Here is a 15,946-nt window from a genome sequence, read left to right as displayed (position 1 = left end):
ATCCTCGACCCAGTCATCACTTAAATCGAGATCAGTCTTCAGCCACAAAAAAAGGCCTAGACGAAATTCCTATTGTTTTCACCCAAAACCTTAAGTAAAGCAAAATTAGCCCATTGATTCCCCAAAGAAAGAAAGTAAACAAAACTCCCTATAGTACAGAGAAGAGTAAAATTAGAAAGGCAAGCAAAGAGAGTTCGTACTTATCAAGTACAAATAACAGTATTATTTCTAGAAAGTGCCAAGAGTCACATGGTATGTCGCAATCTCACCTCAATGTAGCATAACTCTCTGCAAGAAAATGGACATGACAAGAAATTAAGGTGGCTATTTTTAGATGTCGACAAAATAATTCCAGCTGCACGTCAGTCGTGGATTTCATATTGTTTACGAATACCAAGTCTTTACCATTCATTCATTGCCATTACATTTTCTATCCTTTTGGTTATGCTGCCTACCCATATCGACCTATACCCTTTGCACCAAACTATATAACCAATCTGAATTTCACGAGTATTCATATATATAATATTGTCCAAGATAATCAAGCTTACTTGAATTATATATAGGTAGCTTTGCTTATAATTTATCATACCATAGGTTTGCGACAATAGATGAATATACTTGGAATCTAAGAAATATTTAATAAGAATTTGTTAATCCTTAAAACAAGAAGTGGAATTGTAAATCATAATGTAACAATAAAATATACCGGAATAGCATTTTTTAGTCACTTATGGAGTAATGGAGGTCAATCAATAGAGTTTGTAAAAACTAACAAAGATGGAGGGATGGAGGATTGATTGCATGATATATGGTTAAATATGTATGATATATCTAAAAAGCGCAATTTTTATATTACTCTTGGAGTATCGTGAGCATGGTTCTCCAGGTTCTTATTGTTTCATGTTATTTTAAGTGTTTATTATATTATTCAATAATGTATACATGTTATTTTATTATACAGTAATATTATTACATCAATATCATAATTAACTATTTTACTATACAGTAACAGATGAGTATTACTTTATTTAGTGCATTATGCTATTCTGATCTGTATGATCAAACTCTATGTTAATAGGTATGAAACTTTTTGTTACATTATATTGTATGTTATGTTCACCATATTCATCTCTACTAATATTTCGGTTTTATTTCTTTACTTTTTTTTTTCCTGCCTTCATAATTCTAGCTTTTACTTTTTTTCCTTGTAATCATTTAGATATTTCTTGATGTAAAATATGTTTAAACAAAATAATACAAGTTTTTAGCAAAAAAATATTACGTACAATATTTAAACAATATAATAGAAGAAGTTATATTAATAAATAATACAAGGTATAAGCGAAATAATATATGGTTGAATCCAAAATAACAATGTTTATACAAGATAACAAAGAGATAAAAAAATAACACAAGTTTTAAGCAGAATAACATTAGAATTAAAAAAATAACATAAAGTTAAAATTTAAAATAGCACAACATATATCTAAAGAAATTAACAAAAATATATGATAAAAAAAACTACAATGTTGCATAAAAAAATAGCAACGAACAAACAATTCAAAACTAGAAAATAGCATGCGTTTTGTAACATAAAATAAGGTTTTTTCAAAATAACTCCAATATTTTTGTAAAATAACACATGGTTTTAACATAATAACATAGGGAGCATATGGTAGTATGGTATCCAAGAAGCACCATACTTATAGTACTCCCGGAGTACTTAAGACTAATTCTCTAAAAAGTAGAAGATTGTTAATTTATGTGAAATTCAAACTAAAGAATTTACTTTGTAATTTTTACCGAAAGTTTATTGTTATCACTTATACTCAAATTACTCCCTTTGTCTCAAAATAACTGATACGTTCAAACTTTGCATACATGTTGATGCACCAATTTGACCTTATTTCTACATAAGTAAATATTAATGAAAATTATTAAAAAAAATAGTTATATCATGAAATTTTATATCAATACCAATCTAATAACTAATTTTATGACATAATATGTGTTATTATGTTAATAAGAAATTATAGTCAAATTTAACATATGAATAGGGAAAAAAAGTGCAACGTCGTCTCAGTTATTCTGGGACGTAGGGATTATATTTTTAGCAATATGAGTGAAACGAAAGGGGACAATAGATCAAACTGCCTATTATCATGTTATATAAATTGTAAAGTACTTTTTTTTTTATTTATTTTTTTTATATATATAAATTTTTTTTCGTATAACACTAAAACAAAATAGCTCAATTTATATATTCACGCATGGAATGCTTGCCGTGATTATTTTGCCTTAAAATAATTTTCTAGATCAGTCATTAATAATTAGGTGAGAAAATACTCATATAGTGGTGGTATTCGTTAAAAGGGAAACATTATAAACCAATTGTTATCATCTCCACTAATATTGTGTTATGAGTATCATTAAAATTAAATTTGCACCGATAAAAAAAACTGTATTCTTTTGTTGACTCATATCAATAATTGTTATCAAAAAATATGCTTCTTTGAAGCCATATAGAATTTGTAGCTACCTATCATATCTATTTTGAGTCCAACAAATAACACAAAGCTTGTTTTGCGCATATCATCTTATGATACGAGCCATACACTTTTTGGAAGTTGACTCTTCTCCAACTTGATTTGATTGTATATGTTTTATTAAACTGGTAGCTGTTTTTTCCTTAATCAATAAGATACTCTAATAATTTGAGTTGTTATTTGCCAGTTTGAGTAGCGCGCAGTACAACTTCAAGCTGCCCAAATTCAATGTATATACTTATGCACGATTTTACTAATTTATTAGCATTGTAAGTTGCATTTTTATACACTAAAATATGTACTAGGTTATTCTCTAGTATGAACTGTGGATCTCATTGCTTGTGGTTTGCCTAATTGCCTTGGTATTGTATAATGAGTACGTACATGCAATAGTAATCTGTAAATTTACTAGTCAGGAAGCACGTTCCTTGCACTATTGCATATGTAGGTTATCTTCGTCATTTATTGTTTGCACTATTTGCTTACGGTCTTTAAAAAAAAAAAAAAAAAAAAAAAAAAAAAAATTGACTATTATTATCTTTAACTATGCACTTTTAAAAACAAAAAAGAGTTGAAATTATGAAAAAGTAATGCTTAAACAAACTCAACAAAATTGATAGTCTTTTAACTCCCAAAAATGGAATATTGTTGTAGACTTTGGAAAAAAGAATAGAAGAAAAACACACTTGATAATTTTTAATGTAGCATACATATACCAATATACATGTATGATTGTGTGATTATTTTGCATTATACATGAGTTGAAGTGAACAAAAATTTTACAACCCACTATTATGTCTATAAAAATTTTGACTTTTTTTTTAATAACAAGTCAAACATATATGTGATGTGTTTAGTGAATTTTGCAATTCTTCCAAAAACTAGAAAATTATTCAAGGACAATTATTATGAGAATTTGAATTTACCTAAATCCATCTTAATCTAGGTTATTAATTGTAGTTTTTTTTACACAAGATTATCAAGCAAGTATGTTTAGTAATTAGTATCCACCTTTTCAATGGGCTATGGGTTCCTCCATTAATAAATTCTATTTTATGATGACCTTATAATAAACAGAAAAGTTGAGTAATTTTGCCTTTTGTTAAGTTCTTCGTCCTAGGTTATCTTTAAGACTTAACATTTTCTTTTTATATTAGTGGGGTTTGATCTAATTTAATAATGCCATTTACCCAAAAAAAAAAAAAATCAGCAACACCTTAAACGCAAACGTGGGAGTGAGTCAGCAAATAACATGGGCATCACTAACATTAAAAAAATGAACCCCACTAGTGACATCTGTCAAATCTTAATTAGCAATGCGCCTATTAATCAGCACCTATGATTGTATATTAGATAAGAGCTGACGTGGATTTTAATATGGTGTTACATCAAATGTGACATTTGGGTCGTTGCATAAAAGTATTTGCTCCATTTTCCACCCTAGCTAGATTAATGGGTTAGACACTTTATAAATAGAAATACTACACAAAAGATAAGAAAATCCAAAATTCCAATCCCTAAGTGTCCCCTGACGTAGGTTGAATCCCTAAGCTCAAACTCAAAATCAAACTCAAACTCAAAGTTAAAAGGTCATTCCCTCACTACTTGGTACATTATTTGTGACTCTAGGTTTTGTAATAAAGAAAATAGAATCTTTTTGTCAAAATTACTCTTGTTCTTATTGTTTTATCCTTTTAGTATTTTTCAAATTGAGAAAAAAAAAATAATTTTTTATTCATTAATAAAAGAATAATCATTTTCATGTGAGATTTTATTAGTTTCATCGTGACATAAAATTTCTAATATTAGCTTTAAATTTAAAATTATTAATAATGTGTAATTGCAATCTTGCACATATTGATGCTCAAATATATATACTTTTTTAGTTTATTTTTACTTCCAATTCACCAAATGGAAGAAATTTGAGAGGGTAACTTAACAGACATTTTTTAAAAAAACTTTAACACAATTAGAAGAGAAAGTTAAGTTGATACAGTACAATCTAAATTTTTTTAATCAATTTATCCAATTACCTTATCTAATATCTTTCTCAAATTGTGTATCTGTGAGGTGAGTTGTAAGTAAAACAAAACAGAGAAAGTGTAATAGTGTATAATGGAAACTGTTCTAAAAACACCTAAAAGACAAATGAGACAATAATAAAAACAACAAACAAAATATAAAAATCAAATATTTTGAAATATTTATTAAGAAAAATTTAAACGATATTGTATTATTATATTTTTTCTAATATATACGAATCATAAAATACGATCAAACTTCTAAATGTTACAAACTTTAAAAAGTGGTGAAGTGAAATTATACTTATATATTATACGTTGACCATTAGTATGTGGAGTTGTTGACTACGAAATACTCCGTATATACAATATAGTTAGTGATTGGTATGTATCATGTATGGGATCTATATGGGGGCGAGGAAGGTTCTTGAGTACAAAAAAAAAAAAAAAAACTAAAAAGATCGAGATGGAAATCTTGGTCTTTCGGGTGTCGTTTGTAGTGTTTGACCGACTTCTATGATTTTTGATAAGTGGTTGGATGGTCTTGGTCATATTCCCAAATGCCCTTTCTAATTGTGTGAACACACCAAAATTTGTGTTGGATACACGTATACTTTTTGGTACCAGCGCATATTCATGCCCCTCTATTATTATATACTTCTTACTTTCGAGTGTGTTCATCACCTTAATTTCTTTATTCATATTTAACCATTTAATTAATCAATGTGGAGACTCATAAAAGGATTTATGAAGTTTAAGTTTAGCTCTCTTTTTTACAATACTCTTCCTATCACAAACCTTTTTATTTAATAAAAAATGTTGTTAAGGAACTTGACTAAATGAGTTCATTTACTTACGTTATCCTTTCAGCATTAACTTGATTTCAAATTCTTAATTTAAGATGTTATGGTTGCGGCTATGTTATAATCTAAGATGAATATTGCAATCAAAACTTCATTATTATTCATATAAGACTGTACTTGTCTCGCATCATAGAAGGAGAAGAGACAATATCGTTTTATAAGTTAAAAAGAGGTACTTTAACTATAGATTACAAATTGATTTTACTATGATTACTCCTGTGAGGTTTCAAGGGTAACTCTCCTCTTCACGAGTATGAAATACTTGACTCTTATTCCATACTTCACTTTTTTGTTTGTTTTTTTTTTTTTTTTTTTTAAATAATTAACTTAATTAGATTGAAATCATTCATGGTAGTTGAAATGCTCCCACCGTATTTTGCATTGGCAAAGCTAGCTAATCGAACGTATTCATTCGATATCAAGTATGATTGTGTGAGGCCCTTGCATTGTCACCTTATTATTACTAGAACAAATTAACATGCATGATTTACGTGTGTTTCCACTACATGATTAAAGTGGACTTTTCATTTATTTAATTGATAATTTGTTAGAGACATCGTAATAGTTTGATTAAACGATATGTTGTGAAAACTGAAAAGTATGGTGATATAATAATATATGAAAAAGTCTAATGTTGATTTTTCTTCCACTCTTATGATAATCTAGATCCTGACATCCTGGAAATTTTCCTTGTTCGTAGGAAGATCCAGGTTGGACATTGTCTCACTAGATTAAAGAAAGTCATCATGTTGTTAAATTGACCAAATATTTTGATATTTAAGGTAAATTTTTAGCGACACTAGAAGTATAATTATCTTAACGTCAATAATCGGTCTTCTACATTAAATAAGTGTTTTAGTTCAATTCAATAAATTTGTCTTGAGAGGTACAAAGTATATACACTTTTACGATATTAACTTTTTATAATTTCTATTTAAAAAATTAATGACATAAGCTTATAAAAGAACGAAAGAAGTACCGTATAGGAATAGGATTAATTAAAAAACAACTAACCGATGGGATTCACAACTTCATATGTTGGGTTTTGATTGAGGGAGAAGGATAAAGTGCTTGAGCAAAGATTTCTGTGATTGGGTCCAAAGACAGACCCAATGTCATTCAACAGAAAGTACATGGAAACCAAAGGAATAAACCTGTTCTGGAGATGCAAATTCTTGCTTTATTCATGTGATTGCTACAATAAATCACATCCCATTGTTTTCCAAACTAGTATATTTAGCTTATTTCCTTGGGAATCAAGCATGATGTTTTCTCAAAGCAAGCTGGAATTTCTGAATATAATTGAAAATAACCAAAAGCCTTACATCTTCAGCATGGAGACAAAAGGCTTCAACATTGCTAATACACTTGACTGTAAAGTTTGAAGGTGGAAGATCTTGGGTTGTTGAATTTAGTTGAGACACCCATGTTAACAGATCATCCCCAAAGAAGTCACCTGCTTCGAGACTCCTTGAAATAGCACGGCCGTTGCTATGATGTGTAAGCTGTAATTTACCATTGAAAATGAACACCACTTTGTCAAGTGGATCCCCTTGTAGCACTATGTATGTTCCTTCTGTCCTTGTGAAAGGCCTTAGATGTCCACAAATGAAATTCAGAAGCTTTTCATCCATCCTTGTGAAGAGAGGTATCTGAAGTAGAGAAGCAATGTTTTCAAATTCAGGTCTCCTGAAACTTAACTTCTAAAGACTTTCCTACTTAAATTGATTGCCAATTTGGCATCCAGTTTGATAATTTGTATTCAGCAGATTGCTTAAGGATAGGAGTCTCACATTGCGAGCACGTTCCTTGTACAAGTGGGTTCGAATATCACGTTGTAAGTCCTGTGGAAGTGAGTTTAAAATGGCATCGTCTAGGCCTTTAGTGCATTGCCATTCTATTTGAACACTCTGCCTAACAAGTCCCTTTAGATCATGTGGAAGGTGATGGTAATGTGTCCATTCCTCTAGCCTTCTCTGCTTTATCCTCTGCTTCTCTCTTCTAGCCCCTGCAGATTGTACACTGGTCTTCACAAAAACAGGCAAAAAGATGTTAGTAAAAGAGAACAATCTATCTACAAACGGAAATGGGAGAACCAACTAAAATGTAGTACCTGCATACGGGCAATCAAGTCTGCCAACAAGATGAGACCGAATATGATTATTATACAACTGAGCGCTGTCTCCAGAACATCAAAACTTGCCTCAAAATGTTTGGCCCAAGGAGCTGCAACCATCAAGTTTTTAGTAATAAACACAAATTTATGAATTTTTTTCAAGAACATTCTTGCAGTCTTGCTCATATATGTGCATATCATTATTAATACACAAGACTACAAGCTTTCACAAGAAAGGCATACCATTCTGCTGTCTGTTGGTGACCTTTACCTGATTTTAAATATACTACTCGTAGTACATAAGTTCAGCAATAAGCATGTAACGTGACTAACATGAGTATATTGCTTACTTAATATTTTACCTTATACTCCTAACACCCCATACGAAGCAGTATATCGCTTTCTGGATAAAACTCCTTAAACCAATTTCATTTGTGAAGGCATCAGAAAGCATCCCATGGTCAAGCTCCTTGTATCCTGCAACGCAGTCCTTATGCAGTTGTCTGCAATCATGGCTAACAGAATCTATCTTTTCACGTCAAAAAAGCACTATTGGAGCCGTTCCAGGTACATTTGGTAGTACATTGCTCCTATATACTTTAAATAGAGATAGAAAGTTAAGAGTCACTAATGAAAAACACTTGAATATGAGTGAATTTATTTAGTAATATACTTGTTGATGCTATTATATGAAATAATGAAAGGTAGTTAAATCTTCATAATATAAGGCAACTGCTTATAAATTAATCAGACACCATAATAGGTCTTACATGGCCCATCAAAATGAAAACAGAAAGGTTGATGAACGCCCCTGACCACACATATCTTATAGCAATGCCAAAAACTTCCATAATATTGACGTCCCGAGGAACCATGATAATAGCCCGTGGAGTAAACTGTATCAGAATGATCAGTGACAGTGACCTACTAGCTTCAGTTGGTGATGTTAACCAAATTATTAGCTGTTACATAAAAAAAAAAAAAAAAAAAAAATAAGAGTCAGATTCTCAGTACTCCGACATAGGTATGACAATTTATGTTAGACCACAATAAATTTTCAATATTTGTTTGAGATAATCTACTGCAATGCGAAGTAAACTGTAGATGATTAGGTGACTCGAACAATGTTGTAGCCTTCCACTGCCCGACCGGGTATGCTATGCCCTGGCAGACCGGGCGGTGAGGACTTGCAGTGCAAAGTACCTTTATTTAGAAGTTGCTTCACGCGCCCGACCAGGCACTCAATGCCCGGTCTGACCGGGCGGAAGAAGAATATGATAGAGACGCGGTTTTTTGCGGAAGTTAGAGTTATCTTATTTTTAGCTTGGAGCCCAAGTATCTTTTATTTAGGGATTACTATAAAACCTTCCTTCTATTAATGCTAGGGCAATGAGAGGGCAAGAAGAGCCGTTCTTGAGAAATACTTGATTCATCTTTGTAATACTTTGCGGTTTATAGTGAAATACTTTGATCTCGGTGCCCGTGGACGTAGCTATCACATTGATAGTGAACCACGTTAATTCTTGGTGTTGTTCTTATTGTTTGCATTGAATTTCTTTGTTGTTTCTTTATTGTTTTCTATCATAGCTTCCGCTGTCGCACAACAATTGGTATCAAGAGCTCAGGTTTAATCCTTGGAGAGTTTTTTGAGGGAAACAATGGCAGAAGATTCAACAATAAGAATTGAGAAGTTTATCGGGAAAAATAGTTTCGGGCTATGGCAAATTAAGATGAAGGCTCTGTAAAACAACATCAGATATGGCGTCCGTTGGCTCCAAAGAGTACTACTTCGGGGTTAGGAGACAGACTAACTGACTTGCAATTAGAAGTTATGGAAGAGAAGGCTCACTCTACCATATTACTTAGTCTTGATGATCACATCATCACGGAGGTTGCTGATTAGAGAACGGTGACTGAATTGTGGATGAAGCTGGAGTCATTGTACATGACTAAGTCATTGACAAACAAATTATTACTGAAGCAACGGTTGTTTAGCCTCCGAATGCAGTCAGGTACTCTCGAACATCTAGAAAAACTTAACTATATTTTACTTGATTTGAGTAATTTAGATGTTAAAATTGATGATGAGGATGCTGCGTTGATATTACTTGTGTCTCTACTGTCTAGCTTTGAGAATTTTGTAGAGTCTTTTGCTGTTGGTAAAGACTCACTGACCTTAGAAGAAGCAAAGACAACACTTCATACTAGAGAACTTCGTCAAAAAGCTATAGGTGATAATGGGGATAATGGTAGTGGGTTATTTGTTAAGTCTGGGAAGTCTAAAAAGAAAAAGGGGTTTAACAAGGGGAACAATGCTGGGTCGCGCGAGTGCTGGTAATGGCATAGAAGGATCTCGTAAAACTGCTACTAAGACCTGTTATTACTGTAAAGAACTGGGTCACTATAAGGCTAATTGTCCAGTGAGGAAAAACAAGCCCCAAGCTGCTGTAGTCGAAGAAAAATCGAAAGAGAGCTATAATTCAGAGGAAGACTTAGCATTAGTCAGTTCTGCTAGGTCATGCGATTTATCTGATAGCTGGGTTCTAGATTCGGGGTGTTCGTTCCATATGAGTCCACGTCAAAATAGGTTTGATACATATGAGCCTCGCAATGGGGGTACAGTTATAGTTGGTAACAATGCTCCTTGTAAGGTTACCGGTATTGGGTCCATGAGATTGAGGACTGTTGATGGGCAGAGGTTAACTTTGACTAGGGTGCGGCATGTTCCTGCTTTAGGAAAGAATCTGATTTCATTGGGTACCCTGGATGATTTGGGGTACAATGGTGTGTTTTCGGATGGGGAGTTGTGCATTTATAGAGGTTTTGAGTTGGTACTTAAGGGTATCAAAAGGAACACCCTCTAATTCTTTGAGGGTGTTACACTGTCTAGTTCTGCGGTTTGTGCATCGGTGTCTCACCAAGAGATGACTAAGATTTGGCACATGAGGCTTGGTCATATGGGGGAGAAGGGGATGCAGCTATTGTCTAAGAGGGGTCTTCTATCCGGAGTCAAGGTTGCCAACCTTGAATTTTGTATGCATTGTGTGTTTGGTAAGAAACACAGGTCAAAGTTCAGCAAGGGTGCTCACATTACTGATGTTGTGCTCGATTACATCCATTCAGATTGCTGGGGTCCATCTAGAGTTGAAGGTATGGGAGGTTACCACTATTTTGTGTCATTTGTTGATGACAAGTCCCGATACACATGGCTTAGCTTACTTAAGTCAAAGGATGAGGCCTTCAAAGCAATGGAAAACTTTGGTGGAAAATCGACAAGGTAAGAAGATAAAGAAGCTACGAACGGACAATGGGCTAGAGTTTTGCAAAGACGAGTTTAATCAGTTCTGTGCAGATGAGGGTATAGGTCGGCATCATACCGTCAGGAAGACACCACAGCTGAATGGTGGTTCAAAATGGGTTAATCAGACACTGCTAGAGAGAGTTCGATGCATGGTCTCTAATGCAAGTCTTGGGAGGAGGTACTGGAGTGAAGCTGTGCTGACAGCTTGTTATGTCATTAATAGGGGTCCTCATTCGGGAATTGACTTCAAGATTCCTTTTGAGATCTGGAGTGGTAAGTTGCCTAATTTTTTAAATTTGAATATTTATGGTTGTGTTGCTTATTATTATGTTAGTGAGGGTAAGCTAGATCCACGAGCCAAGAGGGGGTGTTTTGTTGGGTACGGGGATGGTGTGAAGGGGTTTAGGATCTATTCACCTTCGGAGGGTCGGGTCATCCTTAGTAGGGATGTTACTTTCGATGAGAGCACCACGTATTCAACTAAAAATACGGAGACTTCTGATTTGGGAAGGGAAGGGGATAACTTATTACAGACAGATGGGATGCTTGAGGTACATCAGTCTACCATTGTTGATTTACCTCGGGTACAATATATTGATGATGATGCTGATGTTCCAGTGCCAGGTACTCCTGAACCTGATATTAATCCAACTCATCCTAACTCTGGGGAGGAGGTGGAGCAATCTAATAAGAGGTCATGTAGTCAACCTGACACCATTCTTGAGATGCCTAAACGAGTTATCAAGAAGCCTATTAGATTGATTGAAGATATGGAGGGAAGGACTTGTTGTGTTGATGAGTTGACAGGTTATGCATTGAGTGTAGCTAATGATGTAGAGTCATTTGAACCTTCCACATATAAATAAGCAATTAGTTGTAGTGAGTCAGCGCAATGGCTTGCTGCGATGGGTGAAGAGATGCAGTCTCTTTACAAGAACAGAGTGTGGGAACTGGTAAAGATACCAGAAGGGAGGAAGCTTGTGGGGTGTAAGTGGATTTACAAGAAGAAAGAAGGGTTATCAGAAACTGAGAAAGTGCGTTTTAAGGCTAGGCTAGTTGCTAAGGGATTCAATCAGGTAGAAGGGGTTGATTTTGTGGAGATATTCTCACCTTTGGTTCGACACACTTCTATCCGTGTGTTATTGTCAATTGTAGCACACTTTGATCTTGAGCTGAAGCAGCTGGATGTTAAAATGGCTTTCCTCCATGGTGATTTGGAGGAGGAGATTCTGATGAAGCAGCCCAAGGGATTTGAGGTTCCTGGAAAGGAACACTATGCCTGCAGACTGCTAAAGTCATTGTATGGACTTAAGCAATCCCCCCGACAGTGGTACAAGAGGTTTGATTCTTTTATGGTTTCACATGGTTTTGATAGGAATTCATATGATTGCTGTGTGTATCATAGTAAGCTGGATAATGGTTCCATGATTTATCTGTTGTTATATGTTGATGAGATGCTGGTTGCCACAAAGAATAAATCTGATATTCTTAGATTAAAGGAGATGCTTAACTCAGAGTTTGACATGAAAGACCTAGGTGCAGCTAGGAAGATTTTGGGTATGGAGATCTATCGGGATCGAGCTAGAGGTAAGCTTTTCTTGACTTAGAAAAGCTACATTGAAAAAAAAATTTGTCTCGTTTTGGGATGGAAAAATCAAAGCCTATAAGTACGCCAACTACTATAAGCTGTAAGTTGTCTTTGTCTATGTCACCTCAAACAGAAGAGGAGTTGTCTTATATGTCTAGAGTTCCATATGCCAACATGGTTGGCTGTTTGATGTATGCTATGGTCTGCACTAGACAGGATATTGCGCATGCTGTTAGGGTTGTAAGTAGGTTTATGGCTCGACTTGGGAGGGAACACTGGCAGGGGGTGAAAAGGATTTTTCGCTATTTGAGAGGGACAGCTGATATTGGTCTTGTGTATGGGAATGGTAAGGAGTGCTTGGTGACTGGGTATAGTGATTCTGATTATGCAGCTGATGTGGATACCAGGAGGTCCATGACTGGGTATGTGTTCATTTTGGGTGGTTCTGTGGTGAGTTGGAAGTCTACATTGCAGTCTTCGGTTACGTTCTCTACTACTGAAGCTGAGTACACGACTTTAACTTCTGCAGCTCAGGAGTCTATTTGGCTCAAAGGCCTTGTAGGTGAACTGGGTATTACATAGGATTTTGGTACGGTGTATTGTGATAGTCTAAGGTCCATTTTCTTAGCTAGAGATCAAGTGCACCATGATCGGACCAAGCACATTGATGTCATGTATCATTTCTTACGTACTGACAAGAGGGTTAAGGTGAAGAAGATTGAGACTGCTGACAACCCGGTTGATTTCTTCACTAAGCCTGTTCCATTTAGTAAGTTTAAACATTGCTTGGACTTGCTAAATATTGATTACTACGTGATGTAGTAGGCCCTTAGGGGCGGTGTTGGGGAGCTCCTGGTGTAGACATGTTGGCCTTAAGGTGGAGCTTGCCCGGGCTTGTGATGCAGGTGAAGCATTATGAGTTGTTATACTTAGAGACGAGTATGTGATGGGTCTTGGTTAGAGGCTTATCAGGATGGGTCTTGGTTGGAGACTTATCGGGATGTATGGCTTATGCATGAGCTTTGCATCGGGTTAGGCTTGAGATGTTTTTTCACTATGTGTTAGTGGGATAGTTTTGCTGACTACGAGTTCTCGTCAAGGTGGAGATTGTAGATGATTAGGTGACTCGAACAATGTTGTAGCCTTCCACTGCCCGACCGGGTATGATATGCCCTGGCAGACCGGGCGGTGAGGACTTGCAGTGAAAAGTACCTTTATTTAGAAGTTGCTTCACGCGCCCGACCAGGCACTCAATGCCCGGTCTGACCGGGCGGAAGAAGAATATGATAGAGACGCGGTTTTTTGCGGAAGTTAGAGTTATCTTATTTTTAGCTTGGGCCCAAGTATCTTTTATTTAGGGATTACTATAAAACCTTCCTTCTATTAATGCTAGGGCAATGAGAGGGCAAGAAGAGCCGTTCTTGAGAAATACTTGATTCATCTTTGTAATACTTTGCGGTTTATAGTGAAATACTTTGATCTCGGTGCCCGTGGACGTAGCTATCACATTGATAGTGAACCACGTTAATTCTTGGTGTTGTTCTTATTGAATTTCTTTGTTGTTTCTTTATTGTTTTCAATCATAGCTTTCGCTGTCGCACAACAAAAACAAACCTATTGCAATCCAAAGCAACGCAAATTGAACAAACCCATAGCAATGCAATGTCAAGGAACACACTATTGTTTATTGCAATGCAATGCCTAATGAACAAACCTAGACGAATGGGTTAGTCACAGCTCCAAGCGTTGAATATACCGGAGAGAACTAAGGACTACTTATCTATGCGATGTGCATATGTTTGAAAAGAGAATTGATTATCTCTCATTATATAATCCCTCATTTTTTTTAATTGCAATATTTTGACTTTTACACTATTCACATTATCGTATCTAAATATCTGTATTACATTTGATTGATGCAATCCTAGATGAGCCACAGAAAAACTTGAGATTGTTGAAAGTCGCAAATGTACACATATCTAGGGTAATGGCTGTACAACAAGCAAATCGACAATGAACATTGACTTGATGTAATTTAAGGCGATCAAGTAAGGGTCCTTGATTAAATCTCTCTTTTTAAAAGATCTAGGATCCAGAACTTGTAGAGCTATACGAAATTTAACAAATATATTAAGAAGGTGAAACAAATCAATGAATGCTTGGAGGAATGGCAATGTAATACCCGCCTTAACGTCGATGCCTAAACACGTAGGGCCTTTGCCATTGTGGACGTACAAAAAATAGGGGTCAAGGATCAAGCTCAAGATCCCAATGACAATCATCAAACGTTTTTAATTGATGACAAAGTGGCTCTCAGGATCAAGAACCTTGATCATCATTGTCATTCATCTTTTGGTGTTACTATTGGATTGAAGATTGAGAGTCTTCTTAGATACTTGAATACTATTGGGTTCCCTCTTTTTTAACGCTAAGCCATACAACTGATTGTATGGTGCAAGCCATGCGACCAAGGAAATTTTTTTAGTTGAGGTATAATTCCTAGATGGATCTGATCATTTGGGTGAGGAGGCTTTTGATTTAAGTATGGATCAAATCGAGCAAATTTCAGGCGTATCAAAAAATTACTAATTACTCCCTCTGTTTCGAAATTTTAAATTGTTTTGACTTTTTATAGTCGGACTTTAAATAATTTTGACCATGAATTCTCTTTTACATATAATATTCCTTGAAAATAGCTTCATATTCCTTGAAAATAGCTTCATTTAACTTCCCTTGACTTCTGGTAACCAATTCATTGACTTCGTAGCAACCTGTAACCTGCAATCTAGCAACCCGTAGAAACTACTAGAAAATATGCAATTTTCAACGGAAAAATTCTACGGAAACATCCTGTTTTCCGTCGAAAAACGTTTTTCCGACGGAATTCCATCGGAAACTATCGTCGTAAGCGTCTTAGTCGGAAAAACGACCTTTTTCGATGGAAAACACTTTTTCGACGGAATTCAAGTGTTTGAAGAGATTTTCCGGCTCGGAAAAGTCCGTCGGAAGTTTTTCGCCAGAGATTTCTGCCGAAATTTTCGTCGAAAAATGCTGCTAAAAAAAAACGGGCCACCACCACACCAGCCCTACCCCACACCACCAGCTCCCACCACTTCACCCTAACCGAAATCACCACCCCACTTCACCTAACCCACACACAAACCCAGATTTACCGTAACCGACCCACTTAAACTTACCCTTTTTACCCCATAACCGAACCCACACTCAAACCCACCCACCTAAACCACCCACCAACCTAATCGAGCCCCTAACCAAACCCACACCCAAAATCACCCACCACCCTAATCAATCCCCTAACCGAACCCACCCAAACCCACGATCTACTACATATACCACATATTCGAAAACAAGAACAACTTTATTCGATCTACTACACCAGAAACCCGAAAAAAAAAAATTAAAAAAAAAAACTGAAAACAAAAGATGAAAAATCGAAACAAAAAACTGAAAACAAAAGATATAAAAATTGTAGATCTACTACACTTAC

At 35.2% G+C, this 15,946-nt stretch overlaps 1 pseudogene; it reads right to left on the bottom strand.

The window, feature by feature from the left end:
* Positions 1 to 6,590: 6,590 nt before the first annotated feature.
* LOC110719185 lies at positions 6,591 to 14,777 on the bottom strand (annotated as a pseudogene).
* Between the last annotated feature and the right edge of the window lie 1,169 nt (positions 14,778 to 15,946).

The sequence above is a fragment of the Chenopodium quinoa genome, unplaced genomic scaffold, assembly GCF_001683475.1.
Source record: "Chenopodium quinoa cultivar QQ74 unplaced genomic scaffold, ASM168347v1, whole genome shotgun sequence".
In the NCBI taxonomy this organism is placed as follows: domain Eukaryota; kingdom Viridiplantae; phylum Streptophyta; class Magnoliopsida; order Caryophyllales; family Amaranthaceae; genus Chenopodium; species Chenopodium quinoa.
The sequence above is the reverse complement of the archived record's forward strand: the minus strand, read 5'-3'. Positions and strand labels throughout refer to the sequence as shown.